The sequence below is a fragment of the Lissotriton helveticus genome, chromosome 6 (assembly GCF_964261635.1).
Source record: "Lissotriton helveticus chromosome 6, aLisHel1.1, whole genome shotgun sequence".
NCBI lineage: Eukaryota > Metazoa > Chordata > Amphibia > Caudata > Salamandridae > Lissotriton > Lissotriton helveticus.
In genome coordinates, this window is record NC_136067.1 from 19,079,804 (window position 1) to 19,091,082 (window position 11,279).

Sequence of the window (11,279 nt, forward strand, 5' to 3'; positions counted from 1 at the left end):
GTATTATTCCCCCAAAAAACTCTCGAAGTTCCAACCAGGGAAGTGCTGTAGCAAATGCCTTCTCCCAGCAGCCTCAGACCTACATATGTTTTGGGAATGTCCGAACATCACCATTTATTGGCAAGAAATCAAGACATCACTTGAATCAATTCTTAGAATCTCTATCCCTTTCTCATGGTCTTTAATTATCTTTGGGCTAAATAATAACATCAAGGGTTTAGAAAGAGAATTTCTATACTATGCTATCCTACTAGCAAGAAGACAAATCTGCAAAAACTGGGTCAATATTAATTCACCGACTCATGCAGAGTGGCTGTCTTCACTCTATGCAACATCAAAAGTAGATTTAGCCAGAACATGTAGCCCCCGTACTGTGAGATTTTGGAACTTCTTTAATTGAGTGGAGACGGAACAGTTAAAGTACCCGGGGGGGGGGGGTTTCCCCGGGTCCGATGATTAAGCCTAAGTTTCCATGTCCAACGGGAGGCACCCCATGCCATATTGACATTGGACCATCAGCCAATAATGGGTTTGTATGGAGATAGTTCGTGCGGGGCTTTTTTTTTTGCTGAGACAATAGGCCTGCCTTCCTGGAGATTATGAGACCACTTTCTGGTTTCTTGATGGTACAGAGGCGACTGTGTCTCGCGGTTGGAGCGCCCCTGGATCAACTAAGTGGCTAATGAGGACACAAAAAAAAAAAATACTGGCAGTGCACTGACTCACGGGCAAATGCACGAAACCGGGAATCTGACAAGTCGGAGGATAGGGACAAGCGCTATGGGAGCTCGTCTTCTCCGGCTTTCATCGCCCCCTCACTTCCATCAGCTACACACTGGGCTCTGCAAACTATGGTAGGTCGCTCCACCCCGCTGCAGCTCCACCTGCGCTTGTGCTAGCATCTTGGTCTGTTTCTTCCTATTCCTGGGCGCTGCTCTTTCCCGCGCCCCCCGTGCCCACTGCGCATTTCCCGCCGCTGCTGCAGCCTCGCCCCCGCGCCCATTCGTAGTCCCCTGCCTCCCGCCTCCCAGCGGCTCCTCCCTCCCAGGTTCCCTTCAAGTGGCGACAGCTGCGAGGCCACGCAGCGGTTGCACCAAAGGCGCGCCTAAGGCAAGCCTGTCTGCGCCTGTCCACGCCTGGACCGCGCCCAGCACCAGAATCCCTGGACCCCGCGAACGCCACAACACCAGACTCCACTATGACACCAGCAGCCTCCATGCATTCAACGCCATCCAAAACCACACCTGCTTCCAGGCCACCCCGAAACGGACCCACGGACCCTTCTCCTGCCGCAGCTTCACCTGCAACAGAACCATCAAACTTCCAAGGACTGGACCCAACCACCTCCGCTGCATACTCCTAAACACCAGCTCTGCTCGCAAACACGCCATCGAGTTCTGGGATCTGCTCGACACCTCCACCCGGGACGTGGCCTTCCTGCCCGAGACCTGGAGGAACGACTCCTCGGTGCCCGACATCGCCATAGCCATCCCGGACGGCTACAAGATCACCCGCAGGGATGGCGCCAATGGAACTAGAGGAGGAATAGCCATCGTCCACAAGTCCACCCTCAAGGTCGCCACCCACGCAGATGACACCCTCCACACCGCCGAACACCTGCACTTCCAATTCAACACGGACCCCAACACCACACTCGGAACTCTCATCTACAGATTCCCTGGACCCTGGGCTCAGTTCAGCGATGCCATCGCTGACCTCGCCAGCTCCCACACACTCGCCTCCACGGAATACATCCACCTCGGGGCCCTGAACTTCCGCCTTGAGAACAACAACGACGCCAACTCCGCCACCCTGTTCGACAACCTCGCCTATCTTGGCCTCAAACAACTCGTCACCGCACCCACCCACGACGCCAGCCACACGCTGGACACCGTCTTCACCACAGGCACCCGGGTCACCTTTGACCACACCTCCGAACTCCACTGGACCGACCACCGCTGCATTCATTTCACCTTCAAGAAACCAACCTCGCACTACCGCACCCATCAGCTGCCTCGCCGCTGCTGGAACAAAGTCACAGAAGACCGGCTGATCACCACCCTCGTCCAGAACCCACCCACCGACCCCACCAACCCAGACGCCGCAGCCCGCAACCTCAGACAGTAGATCGATGATTGTGCCAACACCCTCGCCCGCTCAACAAACCCTCCAACAGCCACGCCAGCAAGAGAGCCACTTGGTTCACTGATGAGCTCTAGACCTCCAAACGCACATGCCGGAAACTGGAGAAAATATGGCTCCACGAATGCACAACGGACAACCACGCAGCCCACAAGACGCCACCCGCAGACATCACCACCCCATCAGACTAGCCAAGAGATCCTCCTTCAAAGACTGCTTGTACAACAACGCACACGACAGCAAAGAGCTCTTCAGCATCGTAAAGGAACTCTCCAACCCCAGCACCAACGCCAACAACATCCCGCCCTCACAAGAACTGTGCAACTCACTAGCCATCTTCTTCCACCTCAAGATTGCTGACATCCATGACTGCTTCAACACCACAACCACCCCGACTAAGCCAGATTCCATCTCCCGTGCGGACACCCCCAGCACCATCCGCCTGACCTCGCGGGCCAACGTCAACGACGATGAGACACGCAAGGCCATGAACTCCATCCACTCATGATCTCCGTCAGACCCGTGCCTACACCACGTATTCAACAAAGCAGACGCAGCCATCGCACCCCAACTACGGAAGGTCATCAACATCTTCAGGACAGCGACATTCCCAGAAAGCTGGAAGCACGCTGAAATCAATGTCCTCCTCAAGGAGCCAAAGGCGGACCCCATGGACCTCAAGAACTTCAGGCCCATATCCCTGCTCCGGTTCCCAGCAAAGGTAATCAAGAAAATCGTCAACCGACAATTGGCCCGCCACCTGGAAGACAACAACATCTAGGACCCGTCCCAGTCCGGATTCAGATGAAACCACAGCACCCAGACAGCCCTCATCGCCGCCACAGACGACATCAGGCGCCAACTAGACAATGGCAAAACATCAGCCCTCATTCTCCTGGACCTGTTGGCCGCCTTCCACATGGTCTGCCATCGCACTCTAAATACACGCCTCCTAAAAGCCGGAATCCAAGAGAAGGCCCTTGACTGGACCATGTCCTTCCTCTCCGGCAGAACCCAAAGCATCAGCCTCCCACCCTTCCGATCCGAAGCCACCGACATCATCTGCTGTGTCACCCAGGGCTCATCCCTCAGCCCGACGCTGTTCAACATCTACATGGCCCTCTCGCACAAGTGGCCCGCCAGCACGACCTCAACATTATCTCCTACGCCGACGACACCCAGTGCATCCTCTCCCTCACCAAGGACCCACACACCGCCAAAACCAAACTCCACGAGGGAATGAAGGCCATCGCCGACTGGATGAGGAGCAACTGTCTGACGCTAAACTCAGACAAGATGGAGGTACTCATCCCCGGACCCACCCCTTCAGCCTGGGACGACTCCTGGTGCCTGACCACACTGGGAACAGCACTAACACCCATCGACCATGCACGCAACCTAGGATTCATCCTCGACTCTGCCCTCTCCGTAGCTAAGCAGTTCAACGCCGTCTCCTCCTCCTCATACAACACCCTCCGCATGCTCCGCTGGATCTATAAGTGGATCCCGACCGAAACAAGAAGAACGGTGACACAGGCCCTCGTAAGCAGCAGACTGGACTACGGCAACGCACTCTACGCAGGAATCCCAGCCAAACACCTACGACGACTACAACTCATCCAAAACGCCTCCGCACGACTGATCGTCAACGTCCCCCGCCGCAGCCACATCATCCCCCACCTGAGAGACCTACACTGACTCCCCGTCGACAAGAGGATCACCTTCAAGCTCCTTACCCAGGTACATAAAGCACTTCACAACGCCAAACCAGCCTACCTTAACAGCAGACTCAGCTTCTACACCCCCATCCGACTGCTCCGCTCTGCCAGCCTCGCCCTCGCCGCTGGCCCCCGCATCCAAAGAACGACCTCCGGCGGCAGATCCTTCTCCTACCTTACCGCCAAGACGTGGAACACCGTTCCTACCCACATACGGCAGACCCAAGACCTACTCGCCTTCAGAAGACAGATAAAGTGTATCACCTATTTATTTATTTATTTGTGCAATTTTATATAGCGCGAACTTTACCCGAAGGTGTCAGAGCGCTTTACATAGGATCCAGTTGAAAACATAAGGACTGACGGTTACATGTGTAAAAATGATTGCAAATTTTTGCATTACATAAGAACCAGTTGAAAGCATACAGACTTAGGATTACATGCGTTACAAAAAAAAAAAAGTACAAACAGAAAAAATTGCAAATGTACAAGAGATAAAGTCACACAAGGAGGAGATACAAATGGATATACTCAAGGCCTATACTAGTGATATCTCTAACAACATAGGGAGGGGATACACATGGATATACTCTAAGAGTCACATAGGAATGGTAGAGAGCACAGCAGACTACTGCATATACTAGTGCTACAGATGCTCATTGTCGCTTCATAAAGTATTACTTTTTAGTGGCTTACAGTTCTTCGTTTTTATTCTATTTTAAAATTCACTTAGCTCATTTACCTTTATAGTCGCTAAAGGTTCGAGAGCATAAAGGGTTATGCGTGATCCTTTTCATTCACGTGAGGAAACTCCCGGCGACCTCCGTGGTGCTATATTTGTGTTTTTCCCAAAATGGCGTCTGTTACGTTCTTACGCCAACGAGACTGCTGACCTAGTACAGTCGAAGGGCTGCCTGACGTTCGCCACGTACGGCGTGAATGACGTAGACTTTCTGCTGAGTGTGACGTGGGCTGCGACTGCATGTAGAAGAAGTTTGTTGGTGTTTGCCTTGTCCGTTCAACTGCCTCTGTAAGTGTCCGTTATTCAACCGTCACTTTTACTCACCTTACTTCAAAAGGCTTACATTGATGCACACGTACCTTCTGTTTGCTGTGTCCGTTCAACTGCCTCTGTAAGTGTCCGTTATTCAACCGTCACTTTTACTCACGTTACCTCAAAAGGCATATACTAGTGCTACAGATGCTCATTGTCGCTTCATAAAGTATTACTTTTTAGTGGCTTACAGTTCTTCGTTTTTATTCTATTTTAAAATTCACTTAGCTCATTTACCTTTATAGTCGCTAAAGGTTCGAGAGCATAAAGGGTTATGCGTGATCCTTTTCATTCACGTGAGGAAACTCCCGGCGACCTCCGTGGTGCTATATTTGTGTTTTTCCCAAAATGGCGTCTGTTACGTTCTTACGCCAACGAGACTGCTGACCTAGTACAGTCGAAGGGCTGCCTGACGTTCGCCACGTACGGCGTGAATGACGTAGACTTTCTGCTGAGTGTGACGTGGGCTGCGACTGCATGTAGAAGAAGTTTGTTGGTGTTTGCCTTGTCCGTTCAACTGCCTCTGTAAGTGTCCGTTATTCAACCGTCACTTTTACTCACGTTACCTCAAAAGGCTTACATTGATGCACACGTACCTTCTGTTTGCTGTGTCCGTTCAACTGCCTCTGTAAGTGTCCGTTATTCAACCGTCACTTTTACTCACGTTACCTCAAAAAGCTTACATTGATGCACACGTACCTTCTGTTTGCTGTGTCCGTTCAACTGCCTCTGTAAGTGTCCGTTATTCAACCGTCACTTTTACTCACGTTACCTCAAAAGGCTTACATTAGTGCACACGTACCTTCTGTTTGCTGTGTCCGTTCAACTGCCTCTGTAAGTGTCCGTTATTCAACCGTCACTTTTACTCACCTTACTTCAAAAGGCTTACATTGATGCACACGTACCTTCTGTTTGCTGTGTCCGTTCAACTGCCTCTGTAAGTGTCCGTTATTCAACCGTCACTTTTACTCACCTTACTTCAAAAGGCTTACATTGATGCACACGTACCTTCTGTTTGCTGTGTCCGTTCAACTGCCTCTGTAAGTGTCCGTTATTCAACCGTCACTTTTACTCACGTTACCTCAAAAGGCTTACATTGATGCACACGTACCTTCTGTTTGCTGTGTCCGTTCAACTGCCTCTGTAAGTGTCCGTTATTCAACCGTCACTTTTACTCACCTTACTTCAAAAGGCTTACATTGATGCACACGTACCTTCTGTTTGCTGTGTCCGTTCAACTGCCTCTGTAAGTGTCCGTTATTCAACCGTCACTTTTACTCACGTTACCTCAAAAGGCTTACATTGATGCACACGTACCTTCTGTTTGCTGTGTCCGTTCAACTGCCTCTGTAAGTGTCCGTTATTCAACCGTCACTTTTACTCACCTTACTTCAAAAGGCTTACATTGATGCACACGTACCTTCTGTTTGCTGTGTCCGTTCAACTGCCTCTGTAAGTGTCCGTTATTCAACCGTCACTTTTACTCACGTTACCTCAAAAGGCTTACATTGATGCACACGTACCTTCTGTTTGCTGTGTCCGTTCAACTGCCTCTGTAAGTGTCCGTTATTCAACCGTCACTTTTACTCACCTTACTTCAAAAGGCTTACATTGATGCACACGTACCTTCTGTTTGCTGTGTCCGTTCAACTGCCTCTGTAAGTGTCCGTTATTCAACCGTCACTTTTACTCACGTTACCTCAAAAGGCTTACATTGATGCACACGTACCTTCTGTTTGCTGTGTCCGTTCAACTGCCTCTGTAAGTGTCCGTTATTCAACCGTCACTTTCTCACCTTACTTCAAAAGGCTTACATTGATGGACACGTACCTTCTGTTTGCTGTGTCCGTTCAACTGCCTCTGTAAGTGTCCGTTATTCAACCGTCACTTTTACTCACGTTACCTCAAAAGGCTTACATTGGTGCACACGTACCTTCTGTTTGCTGTGTCCGTTCAACTGCCTCTGTAAGTGTCCGTTATTCAACCGTCACTTTTACTCACGTTACCTCAAAAGGCTTACATTGGTGCACACGTACCTTCTGTTTGCTTTTAGCTGTAATTTCAATCCGCGTTTCCCCTCAAGATAAACTGCTGATTGTTATTCCCTCCCCGACGCTGTAGAGTTACCTCGGATTTTTAGAGACAGCCTTTCCTTACATTTTTTCTTCCCTCACTCGCTTGAGATTGCTTCAAACATTTTCTTCTCCATATATTCCCTGTCCCGTTCTTAAAGTTCAATTGTAGAAACCTTCACAAGTAGCAGTCTGTTCTTTCGCTGTCTGTTTAATTTTTTTCCACAACAATCCCAAATTCCAAAGTCATTCAGGTTTCTTTCTTTTTTTTAAACTTACAGTTGTTTCTTCTACAAGGATGATATATCTTCTTTTAAAAAAAATATTTCTAGCTATTTTCTTTACTTGCGTAGTTTAATCATTGTCATTTAATATTTTTCCGTAACTCCTTGGATTATCAATGACGCGGGTTCCTGTGCTGGCCCTCCTCGCCACTTTGTAAAGGACTCAATGTCCTCAAGTAATGGAGTTTAAGTCGTTCTTTATTAATATAACCAGCACAGGCTCCAGGAACAGCTGGAGCTAAACAACGTCAGCGCGGTGTGGTGATCAGCTGATGACATCACAGCTGGTACAGTGTCCAGGAATGGACATAGGAATGTGATAACACATACAGTGTCCACGCACGGACACCACACTAAAGTCACAACACAGAGGCTCACAAGTCAACCAGAGCGGACAGGGCCGCCTATTAGACGCATTTCTCGAGCTCCTGTACCAGAGGAGACAGCTGACATGTAAACTCGACAGAGACACAAGTGGGCCGGGGCTCACAGCAGTCTAGCGGCTAGAAACGGATCCTGACACAAGGCGTGGACATCAGATGTGCAAGTGACACAGTGTGTGATCTTCAGCATGTGCCTTCAGCACCCACGTCTCAAACACCGCCTTAGTATCGAGGACCCATGTAGAGGGCTGATCTGTCACTGCAAACAGACAGATGAAAGGACAGAGCACCAGATGATGAAAGGCGCGCTCAGTCAGGCGTGTCCAAGGTTGGCCCACAAGGGCCAGAATAATCCATGCCAGTTTTTCAAAATGACCACTCTGTAAGGTATTCCCAATTAGATTAATTAAAAGTGAATTCATGCCATTTCGATATCGCATCTAACTTAGATTCGACCGGGGTGGCCCAAGGTCGTACAGCAGTAAGATATCTTTTATCCAGTGTTTTTTCTGTAAAATAAATATTGCAGGAACATAACGTTTTTTTTATAGGATCCCGCCATGCGCTCTGCTGAATGCTGGTGGTTGCTGCATACCAAGGCTGCCTAGTCGTGATTTCACTTCCTGTCTCTTTCTTCCACCACCCCCAGTGTGACCGGATTTTGATTTTATAGCATTCCACAAACACAGACGCAGGACTGCAATCTTGCCTCGACCTAGGGGTACATCATTTCACAGATAATGAGGCTCTCGGGGGAATAACTGCTGCTAACTAACTCTGCACTCTGTAAAAAATGAAAACTCGCTTACCTATGAGCTCAAAGGGCCCTCTTTCTACACAGTGATATGTGCTTAATTGAAGTTCGTCGGGGCAGATTCTGAAAAAAGCGGATCTCTGAAAGCACATCTGGAACTCCTGGTCACCCTAACAGCCCTCTACTTCCGGCATTTATTTCACTCTTGCGGGTGTTCGATCCCTACTTCCTCTTCTAGTTTTTATTGTGCTGGCTTTCTTTTCCACTTTCTTTCCTCTTTTCTATGGTTCTCTTTCGTGCTCCGGGTCAAAGGTGAATGATAAAAAAAAGTCCTTATCCCTAAAAATTGAAGGCCCATTGGCTACCACCTGAACAAATTAAACATTGCTTTTATTATTATAACATTAAGTCAAAAATGAGGAAAATAGCAACAAAGCAGCTTGGTGTGATCCTGTAGGCCCACACAGTTTTGAGTGTCTCTTGCCTCCTACTCAGGTTGTTGCTGTTTGCCAGTTGTATTATTCCTTTTATAACCCCGTTGAATCGCTCAACAGCTCAGTTTCCAGCAGGGTGATAGTGATAACTGAACTGTCTGTAGACCCCTCGAGATATTACAATTTATTATCGCATGTTTAGGGGCATTTAGACACGACCAGTCTCTAAAAGTAAAAGCCCGGAGAGTTTACTTTTAGAGACTCGTCGTGTCTAAATGCCCCTAAACATGCGATAATAAATTGTAATATCTCGAGGGGTACTTTTTAAATAATGTAGCAGCCTTTTTTCGAGACTGTATTGAAATGCCTGATGCGTGGCACTTAGAGTAACACGAGTGACATCAATTAAAAAGGCAAATACCGCGTACATACCATGAACTACGTCTACAGACAGTTCAGTTACCAAACAAAGCCCACTTTGCAAATAGATAGATTATTTAGCTATCAATAAAAGCTCTTTCTTATCATTTTAAAATTTAAAAATTTCCATTTTTTACTTCATTTATCACAGTGGGAGGTCAACCCCCAAAAAAGTACGGTGCCCAAAGTGACAAGTTAGAAGTCTGCGGCTACATCGTTTTTGACATTAATCAAATTTGGGTAAGCGACTTCATGTTATAGCTTAAAAATATTTTCACAAAGATACATTTTATATATTCCATCGATGTTTTTTGTACTTTGTTTGATTTTATCATAGCCTTACCTCGTCTTCCACAAGTAAGGACATTGGTGGCTCCTATCATACAAGCTCCAATCCGAGTTATCCTCGGTTAAGGTATCTATGTTTATGTGCTCTTTGTATGAACTTTGAGGGCCTATAGGTGTATATACAAGACACCGGAGAATAATAATAAATGTATCTGTTTTCAGATTTATGAACATATAATGCACTGAGATTGAATCTATCCTTCATCTCATCTCCCAATGCGCTGCTTGACTGATCCAAGTCAGAGGAATTTTAATACCCTCAGGTAACCAGCAATTTGGCTGTACATACCCTATAGAGATTGAAAAATCCCATTTAGCTACTATAGCTATGAAGTTGAGCGTACCCCAACATGCTGTTTCTTAACAATACCAATATTATAACCTGCGTAGATGATGTTATGTAATTTGATGATAATGTGTTTAATAAAACACTGAGGGATTCTGTGAGAAAGATGTATATAATGGGATAAAGATGTTGTTGATGCTGACTTGTATAAAATAGATATCATGTAGATATAAAATATTAATTGTCTGTTTTTCCGTAGAACTGGTCCTGAAGAAGGTTTTTTATGCAAACCCACAACCGAAACGCTGCGTCGACCTTTGGTCTGATGAACATTTTTAATGATTGTGTTTTTGATGTTTTTTATAAAAGTGTTTTTTGAATGTATTTATCTTAAGTGATGATTTAACCAGTGATAATAACAAAATCGATAACATGACTAAATACATTTTGTACCAACTTGCACAACATATCTCCCTTTTTTTATTATTTTGTATCAATTATTCAATTGTGGTATTTATCAGTTTTTATTGCCTCTATGTATAAACATGTATATAACTAGTTGATAACACAGTGTGTTTCCATTCTGGTGAAATTGTAATTCTCACATACACCATCGTAGGTAACAAAATTTGTGTGATTGGTATTGTTTAGAACAACAAGGTACGTAGTGCTAGCAGAGATCATTTTTGTGACTCATGTAGGGACCCTGCCACATATTCCTGCTTCTCTTGTTCTGCCCATGATCAGGATATCATCTTGAAATAGTAGAATATCTTGTACTCCCTCAAAGATATTATGCATCAGTCTTTGAAACATGGCGGCCACCGATGCAAGATCAAAAGGAACTCTGGTGAACCTGAAACATCCAAATTGAGTTATAAACATTGTTAATTTCTCACTGTCCTTATGAAGTGGCACCTGGTGATAAGCGGACTTTAAGTCAATGGTGGAGAACCACCTGATACCTTTCGTGGTAGCAAGCATCTTGCTGATTTTTGGTAGGGGGTACTGCTCTACTACTATATTCTGGTTTAGATCACGCAGGTCCACGCACAGTCTCAGTTTGCCATTGGGCCGTTTGGCACAAACCAGAGGGGCAACCCATTGTGATGCTTCAACTTTCTCTATTAGTGCCTCTTCCAGCAGTTTCTCAAGTTGGGCTTTGACTTCCTTTCCCGGCTAATGAAGGGTGTATTGTGTTTAGGATTTGCCAATGACAATCTGTCGCCCCGAGAGCATGGCAAAAGTGTTAAATAATGTGGCTGTATTAGACATATCCGCACAGAGCTCCTTTATGTGAAGCATCATTTCATCTGCAGAAAGTGATATTGTGTGGGTTGTGGGACCTATTGGGATTCCCAAGTTGTGGGTGTCTTGTCGTAAG

At 46.7% G+C, this 11,279-nt stretch overlaps 1 long non-coding RNA gene across 1 annotated transcript; it reads left to right on the forward strand.

Annotated features, from left to right (window-relative positions):
- Positions 1 to 9,169: 9,169 nt before the first annotated feature.
- LOC144761194 (uncharacterized) lies at positions 9,170 to 10,360 on the forward strand. Its single transcript, XR_013595620.1, has 4 exons — positions 9,170 to 9,501; positions 9,599 to 9,676; positions 9,772 to 9,872; positions 10,155 to 10,360. It is a non-coding gene; the product is annotated as an uncharacterized LOC144761194 (long non-coding RNA).
- The last annotated feature ends 919 nt before the right edge of the window (positions 10,361 to 11,279 follow it).